General features: G+C 26.6%; 1 protein-coding gene across 2 annotated transcripts in view; it reads right to left on the bottom strand.

Annotated features, from left to right (window-relative positions):
* The window catches only part of LOC107436447 (uncharacterized), a 246,518-nt gene that overhangs the window by 58,806 nt on the left and 169,577 nt on the right, over window positions 1-18,135 (bottom strand). The gene's annotated exons all lie outside the window — the stretch shown is intronic.

Here is an 18,135-nt window from a genome sequence, read left to right on the forward strand (position 1 = left end):
GGAAGTAAAGCTTTATTCAATGAGGTTTTCACTTTAGTTCTTTTACTATGGCGAAAAAATTAGCGACATGGGCTTTGAACGAAATTTTTGAAGTGCGAAATACAAAAAATTTAAGCATTGATTCTAAAGTTTAGAGAATACTGTTGGCTCTTCTTATGAAACTTGTTTAAAGACTTATTTACTTTAAAAACTGTTAAAAACTTGCTCAAAAATCAGGAAAAATTGCTCCGGGTGACAAGGCTGTCTCTGTTTACAGGAACTATAATTCTAATCAGCCGAATAACTCATTATCGTTTTTGACTTACTATTATGAATCCATAAAGGTTTAAAAGAGATTAAAAAATAACAAAAAGCTTTACCGCTATATTAAGTTACAAAAAAAGACAAAAAAAAACTGGAGAATGCTTGATGTATTTAGTATAATTTAACTGGAAATGTTTGTAATTCAAGATAGGAAGTTGGAAGAAAAAGTTTAAAAACATTTTCATCTGAGTTACAAAAATATTACTAACTACTTCAATCGTCATAATGGCTAAAATTTCAAATGCAAATTTGATAACAACGTATCTAAAAGCTTTAACAAGTCATTATACTTAATTTATATGCGTATGATGATAAATGTAAAAAAAATAAATGTATAACTATTTATAAAAAAAAGGCATTAACTCACATTACATTAGTCAGTTTAATGAAGTCATGGTTGTTCTCATAAACTGAGTACTACACGGGTTTTAGTATAAATTACACTTTTGACCATTTTTGCAGTACAGTTAGTAATTTTTCATACTCACTAAATATTAACAATATACTCTATTTAGGTGTGGCAATATGTAAATCATATTTCAACAAATCAACGTGTTTTAAGAAAACTTAAATAACTCAATCAAATTAATAAAGTTATTTAATACGCAGATTTTTATTTTACAAAAGCATATCCTTGGTTTGCTTATTGTATCTATGTATTTAAATACTATTCATTCTTATTTAAAAATTGTCCAACGCTCGTAATGTATTTCTTTAATTAACAATGGGATACTCGAGGAAAATTGTTTGTAAGTTTCTTAAATTATCCAAATGAAAAGCGTCAGAATGTTTTAGAGCAAACAATAACCAATTATAAAATTACAGATAGGTTTTAACCTTTATTATTTAAAAATGATACGCTGCATATAAAAGAGCTTTACAATTCAAAACTTTTAATTTTATAAAAGTCCCGATAACAGTTTTGAAATTACCTTTCCAAGGAAAGGAAGATTAAGCTATAAATAATGTTGATCAGTATATATTTAAGGTGGTATGTTTTCCCTCACCTTAAAGTTACAGAAGCAAATAATCCTAGTAAAATATCACAACCTTTGCGAAACGTAGATCATAAAATAGGAAATCTAAGTTATGCTAACACAAGACATTGAATTGTATAGCAACAAAATTACGACTTAATACAGCTTGTTCATCGGCTTGATATGTCTGGTTTAAAGTGGCCTTAGATTATAAAATCCCCCCTCTCTTGCCAAGAACCACATTTATTGCTGATGTATTGGGTTCCCCGCTAGCCTTTTACACCGTAAATTCTCCACGGGCCTACCTAGAAGTTGATTACATGTTCAAAGCACGTTTTGTATGTGATAAAAAAGAGCATGTTGATAAATTTTCAACTCACCACTTGTGTTAGATTGAAAAGAATAATAATATATAAAAATATCTCCCTCCGGTAAATAAGTTTTTCATAATTACTAAATTGTACGGGATGCAATAAAATTAGAGCAAGTGACAGTTCATGACCTGGACGCATTACAGGTATTTCTTGACTATGATGATGGTAGTTGGTGTCATCAACTTTAAGATCTATGAGACGGTTTGTAAAAAGTGAGCAGTGTCGGAAAGAATATTTAAAGGGAAGGTCACATTACATTTTACTGATAAACGATGGTAATGTTTTTCTAAAGAGAACATTTACGTTTTGTAATAGAGGTGTATTTTCTGAAAACAATTTAAATATTTTGGGGATCTTAAATTATGTGTATTCCTTGAAGCGTTATGCCACCATCATGATTTCTAAAGGTGAATGAATTCAGTAACTTTTAGAGGGAATCAGCTGAGAAAGCAAGGTCATGTTTATGGTTCAAAAGATACTGATGAGTGGTACTTAACTCGAAACTTATGACGAGAGCTCTCTGTGTGAACTGGATGTGCGCTTTATGGGTGCACAATTTGCAGGCGATGATATTAGACTACGTTCTAGAATTTAAAAAGGTGCTTCTCCACAGGAGCACTTTTTGAATGATGTGCGTAAAAAAATATTTGCCTGTTAAAAATATATTTGATATTCAGCTACGGAACATAATTATAATTCGTTATTTTTATTCGTTCAAAAAATGTTTTTATGCATTCAATAAATGATTTGAATTATTATTATTATTCTTTTTTTAAAATAGCAATTGAAGAGAGTCTTCAAAAATCTAAATATTTCTACAGTGCAAAAGTCGTAGCGTTAAGCAAAAAGTATTCTGAAAGTTTAAAGTTGTTTACCTAAATGAGTTATATGTTCATTTGAGAGTTCAAATAATATAAAAATTGTAGAACTCGCTTACTTCTCTCCTCTATTCAAAGGAACTTTAACTAAAAGTAAATTCTTTCAGTAAAATGTTGCAATTACACAAATAATTAAAATTAAATAAATTTTAACAAGTTCGAATTTATTCAAAAACATTATGCACACATGATTTTTTAGATTTATCATTAAACCATGTGACTCTTAAAAAATTACATTCGACAAGCGTGCCTGGTTTTATGTAAAATTTAAAGTATTTAAATGTAAAATATAAATTAAAATATAAAGAACTCAAATTAAAAAAATTGAATTCTGCATAATGCAATTATTTACAATGAGATATATAACTCAAAAATTAAATTATTGGAATAATTTTACACTGGTTAGCTAAAACCACCAGTCTAAGTATGGAAACTTTTGATTCTACTGTTGACCAAATAGGTGCCAGCTCCTCTCAAAAATACAAAGCTGTTCCGTAGCAGTTGCTTGGTTTTCAGAGGTTCAAAACTTAAAAAGTTAAAAAAAAAGTTCCCAATTTGCGAAATATTCTCTAATAGGTAAGTTGATAATATAATGGTTTAAATAAGCGATAATAAAGTCATAGATGGTTTTTAAAACAAAAAAGAGCGATGAGATTAAGAATTTTAATTCTTGACGATATATATTAACAAAAAATAATCTCTGGTATACTTATTTTTGTTAGTTTTGTTCAACACATTTAACAATGTTCTTCTCACAGTTAATTTCATTTTTGAGATTGATGCTTTAGACACTTAAGTTCAAAACATTTATATGTATCAAAAATTTGTTTGATTTTTTTTTCTCTTTTACTTTTTTAATAAATTCGCCATAACTAAGTTAATCAACGACTGATGGAATTACTAAAGGAAAAAAAAAATATTTGCAACGAAATTTATGACAGAAAAAAATTATGTAATGGAAAATATAATTTCCATTTTTGTTGGAAAAAAAGCGATAAAGCTTTTCGCATAAGAGCAGAAGGAAATAGATGGATTTTGAATAGGTTGCTATCGCAGTGTTCGGGCTCGAACATCATAAATTGAGCCACACCCAAGCGGGCAAACAAATAATTCCAGAGGTTGAAAACTCCTGAGTCTCACTGTTAAATTCCGAAACCCACGATCATGACACATGATATTTAAGAATTTAGAGTTTCTTTTGCTCGCATCTTGAATATCTTTTGTTTGTATTCACTATTATACGATGGCTAGCCTAGAAGGGGCGGACCGAGACCTGAGGGAAAGTAAGGCCATCGAAAAGTTTTATCAAGATGAGATTTTTGAAGAAGTATGCCTCTTTTTTACTTGATTAATAAGTAAGAAACTCTTGGCTATTTCGACCACCTGCGGAACTGGATTTATTCAAACTGAATAATTAGGTGGATAAAAATCAGCTATATGATTGCAAATGTTATCGTGTATGTGTGTGTCCGACTTAACTTCATTTCGCTTTCTCTTCCTTCTTAGTTATGAGTCATTTCCTGTTTTTGATAATTAGACTTTTCGTACTTAACTAAAAAACTTTCCAAAGCAAAATATATATATAAAAAAATAATAAAAAGTACTATATAACTGGGTACTGGTTAAGATAAATGAATGCGGCAAAATCTAATGAATTAAAAAAATATAAATTTAAATCTTATGTAACACTTTCTGAAAAAATGTTTTAGAAATTATCTAATATCCTTTTTTTAAATGCGAAGAGAAATCATTTTAATGATTTTCTTTTATTTTCCTACAAAGCAATATTTAGATATGTTAATGAAATATCAAGTCATTTTTATCGAAAAATGAAGAAATAGTAAGAGAAAAAAAGTTTTGTAGAAAAGAGCAGTAATTTCTCTTAAAGCTGGAAACCGCCTGGCATGAACTATATTTCCGTGTTACACAAATATTGTAGTACTAGCTAAAATGATTTCAGTAAAATTTTTTTAATAAAACGTTGCTTTTCAAATTCATGCATTGAACTGTTGTTGCATTTAACTGTAACAGAAACGTAAGTTTCAAAGACACAAAGTAAAAACCGCATTAGTTTGAATTATTATATATTTAGATTCTTGGTATCTAAAAATTATCTATTTCCATTATTAATAAAATGTTTAAGATAAAAAAAAATGAGACCAATAATTTTAATTAAAATCCACACAAACAAAGTACATATAAAAGCTCAAACCATTAGATATAACCAGTATGTAACGTCGTTAACATACAAATTACGAGGAGTGAAAAAATTATGAATACCCAATACAAAAAATTCATCTTCAACGCATTGTAGAAGCGAAAAAAAAATTTATATAAGTGCTCGGGGCAAAATAATGAAGCCAGCAAAATGAACTATTGTACCTGACAGATGTATCCTGACGGGAAAAGTGAACGTAGCCGTAATGAATCTATTTTAATTAAAAGGGCCACAACTTTGGGATGCTCATAATAAGATATAAGAAGAGATTGTGGCACGTAGGAGGCAATCCTACCCACTTCTTTTAATCCTTTACACTTCCTAGTTCAAGATGTTATTAAAATCCCAATCGTCTTTTTCATTTGCCGCTAGGTCAGTGCCTAATAAACAAGAAATAAAATAGATGGAATAAATTTGGATTAAAAAATATAAATCTAATCATTCTCTTTAGTATCGCGATTTGAGCGATGCAGTAATTGTATTTTATACCGTGGTTCGGCATATTTTCATTACAAGAGATATGGTCATTCTTTGGATACTTGTGGTCAAATATATGCATCATCCTTCATAAAATTTAATAAGTTTGGTGTATTGATTTCAAACTAATTCATTAATTAGTGGTTTTTGGTTTTAACTAATAAGCTAAGAGCAAAAAGTTTTTTAAAAAAAAGTGAATAAGCACTTATATGAATAAAATTTTGAGGGGCAAAAATAAATTAAAAAAATTTTTTTTGCACGTCTAGTTGCGAATAATTATAAGTTGTTCATAAAGCAAATCGAGTAAAAAAATCTCAAATATTTTAAAATATGAATGACAACTCAAAAATTTGAATGTTTTCAAACATAGCTTATATTTATTAGAAATTTTAAAAACCTATTCTAAGTTCAAGATTAAAATAAAAGTTTATAAATTTTACAAAAATATGTGTGGATATTTAATTACACAATATAAAATTTTAGATTAAGTTTAAAAGTTTAATTTTTATAAGGTACTTATTGTTTTTTCTAAGATACTAGTTGTTTTTTCAAGAGATGTTAGTATGGAGCTTAATAATTCTGAAAGCAAGTAAAATGGCAGAAAATATTTAAAATACTTTACATTTTGATAAGCACCTCAAATTTTTATTTACACAAAATTATGTATTATTTTAACAGAATATTAAGACTTATTTACTTAATTATTGGGTTTTTTAATAAAAAAAAAAACCATATGAAATTTTATTTTAACGTGTCAGTTAATTTTTATTTTAACAAATTAGTTTTTATTTTATATGCAATAAAATCATGCAATATTCTTGGGATAATCAGCCAATTTTGAAAGTAAAACAAACGGTAAACAAAGAAAAAATATAAATCACATCGGGAAAAATATTTGCTTGAGAGCTCACAGTAAAAATGTATAAATCGCATCACATATAAAAATTATATTTAATCAACAAAAAATGATTTAAAAGTATAGATTAGTTTTTTAAAATATAAGCTGTAATCATTTTACAACATCGATATAATACCGATTTGGTAGCAAAGTTAAATATTTGTAACGTCTCTCCAACTTCATTATTTAAGTCCATTAACAGCTTTCCGTGACGAAAATAATTTAGAATAGTGCAGAAAATTGTTTTATGAGCATAACAAAAATTTTAATAATCATAAATGAAGCTAAGTCGTATTCTTATGTACCATGTAAGAAAAAAGTAAAATTATTATTGAAAACTAAAAAAAATAGTTTTCCTATATTTTTTAAGCCATTTACTTTAACTCCGTTGCTATGAAACAAATACTGTAACTTTGTATATTAGTTGCTATGGTGAAAAACTGAACTACATTGTTAGTTTAAGGCACACGTTTATGTTAAAGTTTACAAAGAATATTATGCCAGTTAATGATAGATCATGAAGTAATTTATGGATATATGGCCAGAAAAATCTCACAAATATACTTAAGAGCTCATTTAAATTGAAATTAAGATAAAAGGTGATTTTATGCCTTTGAAAGAACAAGTTTTACTGCTTAAATATACATTAAGTTGCTTTCGAACTCTATTTAAATACTTTTTAAACAGAAAATATAAATATTTATTATTTTCAGTACAAATTTCTAAACCTTTAAGCATCAAAACATTAAAATCAGCTATTCATAAACTTCTATCCTTTAGAGCGCGCTGAACTAGCATTTCATAGTCATTTGTTTTAATATATTTATATTTCATTGAATATTTATTCTACTAAAAAACTATAAAGTAAATATTAATGAATATTTTTTATATTAAATTCAAACTCTATATGAATTATTATACTTCATTTAAACTTTAATATTACTCTACTTTATTCAAACTTTATTTCAATTATTCATTTTTATTCCTATTTTTCTATTTCATTCAAAAAAATGTATTTATATTATTCCTCTATATTTAGTTTCTATTTATGTTATTTCGCTTTATTCAAACTTTAAATTATATTATTCGATTTCATTTAAACATAATTAACATGACTCCATTTCATTCATATTTTAATTATATTATTCATTCATTACCACTTTATTCATACTGTTCTACTTTATTTAAAATTTTTTACATTCATTTACTAAATTTAAACTTAATTTATGCATTTTAAATATGACGATCATTTAAAACTCAATAATTAGCCAAAAAATACATTTATTTAAAGTTACAAAACTTTCCTGTTACATTTTACGACGGTCTTCTGCAAAGGTTATCTTCAGACCAATAAAAAGACAACCAGAAAACCACGCTTCTAAACGGCTGCCATCATACATGTTTTACAATGGTTCGTATAACGAGATACATATATTGTGTTCTTTATCTTTTAAACATTCACTCGCTGTATATTCTCATTGCTTGAATCACTTCGTAACTACATATTTTACCTAATAAATTCCAGAACAATGCTATCACCTATCATCTGTAGAACGGGTTAAAACAAAAGAAAGACTTAAAAAACGAAAAAAAGAAGAAGTTTTGCGAGTTTGTATGTTTAAGAAGAGAATCGAAGAAGATTTCAGCACACACTAGTAATATGACAAGTTTGAAAAGTCAACATTTTTGAAAGATATTAAAATAATCATGTAAATGAGTCATGTAATGAGTCATATTAGAGAAAAGAACAGCGGTTTATTGGAATAAACTGAATTACGACATAAAACTAGGATATAAAGCAAAGAGAAACAACATTTTTTTTTCAAAATGTATTTATTTATATGACCTGTAAAGCTCTAATTAAATTAATAGCATTTATGTATAGTTATATTCTAATTCTCGTGTTTGTGTAGTTTATGAGGTAATTATGAGAAAGGAATAGCAACGAGTTTAAAATTGGAATCATTTATGAAATAAATCTTCAAGTAATAATTAAATATTTTTACGATCGTTGTTAGCAATAATCTATTTTTTGAGTAACAATAATCTTAAAATTTTGTAGTGTCTTTAATCAGCATAGAGTATCTCTTTTCAATCAGCAATGATCACATTCCTCAATATACATCACACACTTGTACTATAACAAGTATGAAAATTTAACGTGATTGAAAAAAAAAAAACAAACAAACTGGAATAAGAAAATGAGTAATGTAAAAAAACGAAGAAATTATAAAAAGTGAAAAGAAAAAAATGTGAAGAATGCAGTCGCGCTAGAGAAAGAAAAAAAAAACAATTATTATTTAAATAAACTGGATTACAGTTTATGTAAAACTAGGATATTAAGCAAAGGAAACAACAATTCTTTATTTCAAGATTTATTTACTTTTATAAAAGTAAAAAAAAACTATTTAAATTGACATCAATTATATAGTTATGTTCGTGATTGTGAGGTTTTTAATGTTATTAGGAGTGAATCGCAAGTTGATGGAAATTAACTTGAAGGAAATACTTATGAAATGGAAAATCTGTTTACAATCCATGTTAACAATAATTTTAACTGCATTCCTCTCGTGATTACATGATCTATAAAATAAGCAGTTTTATTTATTACAGAATAAAAATTTATTTTTTCTCTTCTCCTTTTTTCTTAAAAAAAATGTCTTATATTTTAAACGTAAAAAGTACATTAGTTCATAATTAATATGATGATGTTTTGGCTCCTAAATTATAATCTATTTAAGTAATTTTGTATTTTTTTTAAACGTAATACAACGTAATTTTTTTAAACGTAATTTTTTTTCTTTTCTTTTCATGGACATGGAGTAAGGAATTTTTGAAAAAAATGTTGAAATGCTATTAAACGTAATTACTACAGTAAAAAAAATAAAAATAATTTTTCTCTCCAAAAATTGCTGAAAATAATCGAGTTTTGCGTCAGTTTTAAAACATTTTCATAAAGCAAAATTAGAAATTAAGTATAGAAAAGGTTAAACAAAAATGAAAAAAAAAGAGATTAAACATAATTGTTCAGCTGACTTTCGGAACTAAATAAAACAAACTACATGAAAACTAAAAATGTTGGAGCTACAAAATCGATAAACATAAGAAAAGCGGAAAATGTAAAGACAAAGTAATTGTTTTTAGTTTTTATTTAATCTTATTAATTTTACACTTTATTTTTAAATATTTAACTACTTCAAGTAACAATTATTTAAGAAATTGCTAAAATACAAATTATCATTTTTTACTTTTATTTCTAATGCATAATTATTTTCATAAAAATGTATATTCATTATTTTTATAAGGCAATTAATTGTAATAATAAATTTTTCATAAGTTGAAAATGCATTAAAAATAATAAATTGAAAAAAATTAATTTTGTGAGACAAGATCAAGGAGCCAGATATGTTTTGTAATTTCTTTAAACCTAATGACAAATTGTATACATACATGAAGCTCTTTGTTGAGGTTAAAAAATGTAGCACAAATAAAATTTATTAAAAAAGAAGAGTTAAGTTGATTGTTAGAACTATACACAATATTAATATTATAAAAAAATTAAGAACTTTTTTTAAGAATACTAATTAAGAATTTAACTGCTTACTCAACAAATTTTTAATTAATAAAAGTTATCTATATAATTAAAATATTAGTTAAAAGAATACTAATCTTATTAAACTACTAATGAGCAGAATACTAATTTGCTGCTGTTTATTTGGCTTAGACTATGCTCTTATTTGGAAGCAAAATTTATGATTCTAATCAATATTTAAAAATATCATACTCATAACATTTCAAATGCATTTAAAACTGCAAGAAAAAGACAATGTCCAAACAGATCGGTAATCACATTGAATATGAACAATCATCGATATCTAATTATTTTTGATTATGTATTATCTTAGAGTAATATGTTTAACTAGAGGATTCATTTTCGAAAGCATAAAGTGAACCATTGCATAATTAAAAGTTGTATTATAGACGTGTTCGGAAGTAATATCTAAGTTTATGGTATTTAAATGACTCAAATTATTTATTTCATGGTAATGTATATTTTTTCACAAATTTTTCTAAATTTTGAATTTTATCTCTGTTAATTCTGATTTAAATCACAAAATTTCCGTTACAATATAATTTCGAAATTTTGATGAATACTTTCAAAAAATTGCTAAGGTAAACACGTTCTATTTATATTCTAAGCTAGTTATCAAACAAACAAACTAAATTGGCCACACTCGCAGCTGAGCAAACGATGAGCAGTAAATCATATTCCCGCTCTCAATTCCGGTTTCTAAGAGACATAAAACGAGGCATTGTAAATATTCATGGCCAATTACGGTATTAGCAAGATCTCTCCACAATGCAATATATTGGTGCCAGTCGATTGCCTAACAGGACTACTGATAGCCTTTTAGCGTCGAAAAGCAAAGAAAAAAGTGTCGAAGAACACTTGGAGAACTTTGACGATGAAGAAGGTCGGATCAAAGGAAACAAAATATTCGTTTTAATCTTAGAAAACTCTAATAAAGCAACGATGTCTTCATTGGTATCTTCATTGCCACTTGATAAAATCAGGGTCATAGGCCAGACGGAACGACCATCTGCACTATAGCGTTTTGTCTCTTCAGAGATCAGCTACCGCCATGGTCATAGGGAGCGATTACAAATTGTGAAGCATTGTCATACATCCTTTCGAGAAAAAAGGGTTCAGGGTCAGGGCTGCCATTAATACTACTTAAGAGCTTTCTTAAAGTTAAGCAATGAATTACTAAGTTAAGAAATTTATAAATTCGATCATTTTGGAATGAAAATGTAGGACAAAAAAAAAAAAAAAAAAAACATAGTTTAAGTGTAGTGTCCAGTTAAATCTTTAGTTTTAAAATATACATTACTGCACAGTTTAACTATACATATTAAGGAATTAACTTAAGCATTAAACTATATATATTACTGAAAAGAACTGTTAGGACTTTAAATCGATCGATATTAAAAATCTTTCAAAAAAAACATCTTAATTGCAAACATTGCAAACATCTTAATTGCAAACATCTTAATTCTTAAACATTGCAAACTTGGCATTATTTTTCCAGCAAGAAAAAAATCTTTGAAATCAACGAATAATTATCAACTGTTGAGTGTGTCCAAGTAATGTTGTGTTTGAGTAACTTTTCAACTGTTAAAATATTTGAAAATTTGATTTTCATTATATATATATATATATATATATATATATATATATATATATATATATATATATATATATATATATATATATATATATATATATATATATATATATATATATATATATATATATGTATATGTATATATATATATATATATATATATGTATATATATATATATATATATATATATATATATATATATATATATATATATATATATATATATATATATATATATATATGGGCACTGGATAGAGGTGGACAAAACTCTATCTAACAGTTATAAACAATTCTTAGGTTAAGTTTCATCTAATTCCAACTCCTTCAACTAACTTTGAAACTCACAACAGGTATAAATTTAGCAGATTTACAGTTAAAAAGAGTAATTTCATTTGTTAAAGAAAATTTGAAGACTGCCCTTAAACATTAGATAAAATAACTGTCTATAGATTAATTAAAGTTTTATCAGTTGTAATTGAGAAAAAGGAATTTTCTTTAAAGTGTTTCAACATATTTCGAATGTAAAGTGTACAACATATTTCGAATATAAAGTGAATGCCGACATAGTTTAAATTGAAATCAATACTAGTTTTTTTAATTTCCAACCTTAATTTTTAAACAGTAATTCTAAACACGATTGTAGTTTCACATTATAAGTTTATAAATATACTAATTCTAACGTCAAAGATGAATAAGTATCTATAAAAAATAACTCTCTCACTTTCCAGAAAAAAAAAAGGTTACGATTCATATATATTTCAATTACTTCGCGACGCAAGATATTAGTTGCAAAGATTAACTTAATTTGTAACTGATTTAATACTTTAGGACAATGTATTACACCACATTAAAATTTTAATTTTTATGCAAGTTAACGTCCTATACAACGCATTTTTTAAAATAAAGAGCCCGAATAAAAGCATCAACTAATTTAATTAGGAGAAAAAATTGACCCAAGACGCAAATTAAAACGAGTTAAGAGAGAAGATAAAAGAGCCTTGTTCCAAACTCTTTGTGAAAGGGTCAGTTTTGTGAAATGGTAAAAAATCAACTTAATTTTTAGAATTTGTGAAAATAAGATCTTGTTTTTGTGAAAAAACACCAAACCATGTCTTTCAAAAAGTTTTAGTTTTCCAATTATGAATTAAAGACGTCATTGATTGAGTTTTCAAAGTAAAGGTTAAGTTTTTTTTCGGGATATACTTTGTATGCTACCAATAGGCCGAACACGTTTATAAAAGTGAAAGAAATTATTGGAAAACAACAATTAGAATATTCTAATTCATTAGAACAACCAAGCTTGATTTTACAACAAAACGTTTTTATAATTTATTTTTATTTTTTAGGGACAGGTTTCTATTTTAGCATCGTTAATAGATTTTATAAAATCAAAATCAAGAAAAAAGGTCCACATAGTTTTAAAGCAGTTTCAGTGAAAACTGAATTACTATTTATTAACCCCGTAGGAATGTAAACGTTTCAGAATTATTTTAAAAATAAAAACGTGAGCTGAAAAGAGCGAAAAAATTAACGAATAACCCCGAATAACTTCGATCCTTTAATGATCGGATTTTTACGTTTTAAGACTCAATCTTGATGGCCCGAAAGAGTGACTTCAAATATGCTAATTAGTTAGTGAAGATGATACTTCAAATTACGAAATGAGGCACCAAAACGTACTTTATCTAACCTCCTATATATTGGAGGTAAGGAATCATAATCGAGTCTTAAAAAGATATGTTTATTCAGAGAATGTATGTTGTTGTGTCTGATTTTTTAACTTAAAATACCATCTGCACAAATTAATTAGCATATATGATACAACCTCCTCAAACTATTAAGATTGATTCCTAGTATTTGAAAAATCTGATCGTAAGATAAACAGTTAGTCACTGTGATTTGTTCTTTTATTGGCGCATTGCATATTACTAACTTTCGGAAGAAGTGACTTAAGGAAACAGCCATCATTTAAATATTCCCCACTATAAGAACATAAAAATATAATTTCCATGCTGAATATTTTCTCACAAAATATTACATTTCTATAATTAAAATGTTTAGTGTAGGCCTCTATCCTTATTAGAAGAATTTTTTCAAATGAAAAATAAGAAGAAAAGAAAAAAGAAAAAAATTCTCCAATTCAAAATACAAAAAAGAAATACCGTGGGAGTAACTGAAAATTAATATTGACTTCACCTGCTAAATGTTTCAGAATTATTTTAGAACTAAAAACATGTACTAAAAAATCTCCCAATAAAAAATTTCCATAATTTTTCCGATAATTACCAAAGTGCGCGTGGATTGTTTCCGCACGTCATAGCGTGCAAGCACCGCTATCAGGGTCAATGTCATATTTAAGCATAATGACTTTTTGAGGCAAGGCGTTTGATGGTAATTTGATAGCTTTCTGTCGCGCAACAAACATGGCGACCTTTAATGTCGCGGAGTAATTAGCGCGTGTCCCCTCACAATCATAAGGCGTGAAGGCTCGGAGCGACAGGTTGAGGGGCCCTTCAAGAGGACAATACAATAGCCGATCCGAAACGAAAACCTTAATTAGCCATAGAAATAAGCGCGACAAGGAATGATGAAGGGATCCAAGATGAGAAGATAAAAAAAGCCACACTAATAATGAATAGAAATTAGCTCAACAATGAACCACGACCTTTTCATTGGCTCACAACAGTAAATGGTTAATGACTTATACGGTGCAGGATGATTCCTTTATGCCTTTATTTTTCCATCCCTGACCTTAGTTGGTATTCAAAATTTCGATGCATCCCAGCGGATCATTTATGAAATGATACGAGATAAAATTTACTCCCCGAATCCATATGTAACATTTATTTTTGACTTTGAGACATTATAAATTTTTCATGAATTTTAATTTAACTTTAATTAATAGGACTTAATTATAAAGAAATTAAAAAAAAAAAACTATTTCTATTAGACATGTTAACGTGGTCTGCAAGGACATAGAGCCTTGGAAGCGCAAGCCCAAGAATAATTTCGCTATATTTTAGGACAGAAACGATACTATATGCTGATCTACTTCAAAAACATTTATCGCTAAGATTATTATAATTTCAGAAGTTACCAGCAAGAAATATTAAGAATGCAATTACGATATTAAAGATTTGAGAGTATTAGAAAAATGTAAGTGAGGTTAACAAAGTTGAGGTAAACAATGGCAAAGTTCCATAAGTGAGGCAATTGAATATTGTTTCCAGTTTTCGCGGTATGAAAAGCAAACGTTTGAAAGAAAGTGCATTAGATTAAACAACAATTAGTTTTTTTTAATAAAAATATATTCAATCTCTTCTTTCTCTGAGATTATGTTCCATTAAAAGCTTTTTTTCAAACGTAGAACTTTTCCCAGCGGATAAATTTTTAAATATACTTTTACTTGCATAAAGATACACTGGATGATCCCGTTTTTAATTAAAAGTTACAAAATTAGAAATGAACAATAAGAATGTAATTAAATATAGACACTTTAGAAAAGGTCAATAAAATAAAGAAAAAGCTATTAAAACAATTAGTTTGACTATACTAGAAAGAACATATATTGTATACTGTTAGCTAGAAATAGATTTAGCAAGGAAATAAATTAATGTTTACAATTCATTTTCGATAGTTTAATTAAAAAATTAACGCAACTGATATTACCTAAAAATAGCAGATTATAATTGAAAATGCGTTTTCATACATTTTAAGCTAAAACAATTAAATGAATCTGTTTTTATAAAAAAATTTTTTATCAAGATTTAAAATTACATTCATATTACATTTTAGTTTTATGGTGTAACTATGGAATCGCTGAAAATTTTATTTTATATTGTTTCATCTTAAAATATGATACCAGTGTTCATTGATGAAATTATAATTCGATTCTTTAAAAGAAAAAAACTCATTAGCAATATTTCTATTATTAAACTAATATTCATATAGCATTAAATACTATTAAATATGCAATTGAATATAGTTGTAAAACTTATATTTTCTTTTTCATTGGAATTCCATCCTAAAATTTTGTCTTTTGCATAGTTTATAAAATTTTACCAGCTAGTTTCACCCAAATTTAATACGCAATTTTTTTTATGAATATGCTTTCCTTTTTGTTACTTTTTGTGAAGTTTATCTTGTAGTCTTTGCTATATATTATAGCATTCAGACTTTGTCTGATGGTATGATAATATGATTATTTCTATGAATACGCATAAAATGTTTTAAGACTTGTGGTAAGTATTAAAATTGATTACAAATTATCAATTTTAAATAAGGAAGTGCTTTACTTTTATGCCTTAGTGTGAGTTTAAACTTAATACGCACGTTAACATCTAATTTAATAAAATAAAGCTAAAAGGTTTTCTAAATTGTAGAAAGGTTTCGTTTGTTCCTCTCTCCATATTTAAATGCTGTTTAAACAACGTGAATCTAACAATTATTAATTCCTCGTTGCCACATATGAGCTAAACAAATTAATTTTGATGTTATTGTTAAAAAAATTCAATAACTTATCAGCAATATCAAAATCGAAACAATTCAATTCCCTTTACATAAATAGCTGATAGACAAAAGCAGATGTGAGATAAATATTCACTAAAAAATAACTAAGTCCAGCTAAATCACCAGATGTCAAAAAAGATCAGAGAGGAAATGTTTGAGGCAGAGGAGTCATTACTAAAAATATTTTTGGTAAAGGAAATGTAGTCTTTTTTAAAAAAAAACATAAATTTCGAATGGAAATTTGTGACAAATAACCAAGTTTTCTCCCAATCCGAAAAAAATAAATATAAATTCAGTGAAAATTAAAATAAAAAAAAACTCGTAATCACTACAGAGATTTTTTTATTTCAACATGGAGAAAAAAATTCTGAAAATTCCCGTAATGCATGGTAAAAATATTTCTGGTAAAAATAAACTATAGGGCTGTTAATGAAGCTAAAAGCTATGCATATGGTAACAATTTCAGCTCATATATTAATGGTTTACCCGAAGTTTTGGTTTTTAAAATTTCATCTCGTATTACTACACATTTAGAAAATACAAAACTGAAAAATTAAATAAATCGAATAAATAGTATCATGATCCTTAGTATCAAATTTTACCACACATACCAAATTTTATAATTTTAACACATATAAAGCACAATTTTATTGTTAACTTTGCCAATATCATAACCTAAAGCGCGTCGATAAAAATAACCGAGCTGTTTGGTGTTCTCATAGCTCCAAAAACTTGGAAAATTTTACTATATTCTCGTAGTTTTGACTCTTCGTTCTCTCGCAGTGAACAAAGTGATGGGTGTTATTAATTGTCTACAACTCAAACAGTACTCTTTTAAAATAAATAATGCATTGAATATTAAGTTTAAAGTTCTACATAATTATATTTAAAAAATAAAAGTTGTTTTTAAGCATAATTTAAACAAAGAAAAGAAAAGATTGCTAAAATAAAATTGAAAATTTTTGTTGAAAAATCGCTCGAACTTTTCTTTTTTTTCTTTTCTTTATTATCTTCCTTATTAATTCTTTATTATCTTTCTAATTAAATGCATGAAAATAAAAGAGTAACACTGGTAAAGAAGTAAGGTTTTAACTTAATTATAGTATTCTTAGCTGAAAGTAAACTTTATATAACATAAAAAAATCAGATATATAATTTTATAGGCTATGATGGTGAAGGAAGAAAATTTTGAAAACTTTAATCACTAAAATGTTCAGGTACATTCATTTGTATGAATGTTTAAGATTGTAAGAATGCTATCAATCTCAAATTTTTAAAAAATACTGTTCATTTATTTCTCTTTTATTGCATTTTATATAGTAGAGCTATAGTAATAAAGAAGGTTATTCTAAATGTTTTAGAATTTAAGTAATGAACTCTCATCCTTGGGAGATATTTAACACTGAAATAGACAAGGCAACAAGAAGTGAACTTCAAAAGTTTAAACAATATTTCTAAAACTTTAATAGCATTTAGTATTTCTCTTTAGTTTTTATATTAATTTGCTAATAAAAATTTTTTCGTTGAGTTAATTGCCATCATAGATGCCAATATTTAAAAATTAAAATTATCAAAATTTTTGCGTTAACAAATTACGTGGTAAAAAAAAGAATAGAGTATGGAATTTTCTGATTATATATAGGCTATAGCTTTATCATTAAACATAATTAACATTCGTTCCCATTACATGACATTCTTAATAAGTTTTTCTACATCTGTTTACTGTAAAAATTCCCTTCTTTAGAAAATTTCAAAACAGTAATAAATAATGAAATAGGATTCTCTTAATAATTATTAATACAATATAAATCACAAATGATTAAATAAAATATATTTAGTAAATTGATATAATTATAATTTTTTACTTTGAAAAAGTTTTTAATGTAAAATTTCTGTTACATGGAATTATCAAGTTATTGGATAAAAACCGGGATAAGTGTTTTTTTTTTCTTTTTTGAGGGTTAAATGGAAAAATGAACATTAAAAAATTGACAAATCTTTTAAAAAAAACAAGAAGATTTGGTACCTGTGAGCATTGCTTTTTATTGCAACGGCCTAAGTTTTGTTGTAAAGCAAGGTTTGAGTCTTATTTAGGGCTTTGTTTATACTGCATTTCACCCAAGATATGTCAAAAAATAACAGAGGTAACATGAAAATATAGAAGCCTTTCAAAAATGTCCCAATACTTTTTATTCGCGTCATCTTTTTGGAACCATTGTTAAACTTCTTTCAAAAAATTTAGTACGCATATACTATCAGAGATGCCAACTGCTCCGAACACGCCAAAATAATTAAAAAAACGGTAAAAAACTAC

This window comes from Parasteatoda tepidariorum, chromosome 11 (assembly GCF_982258835.1).
Source record: "Parasteatoda tepidariorum strain Cologne lab strain chromosome 11, Ptep-v5.0, whole genome shotgun sequence".
NCBI lineage: Eukaryota > Metazoa > Arthropoda > Arachnida > Araneae > Theridiidae > Parasteatoda > Parasteatoda tepidariorum.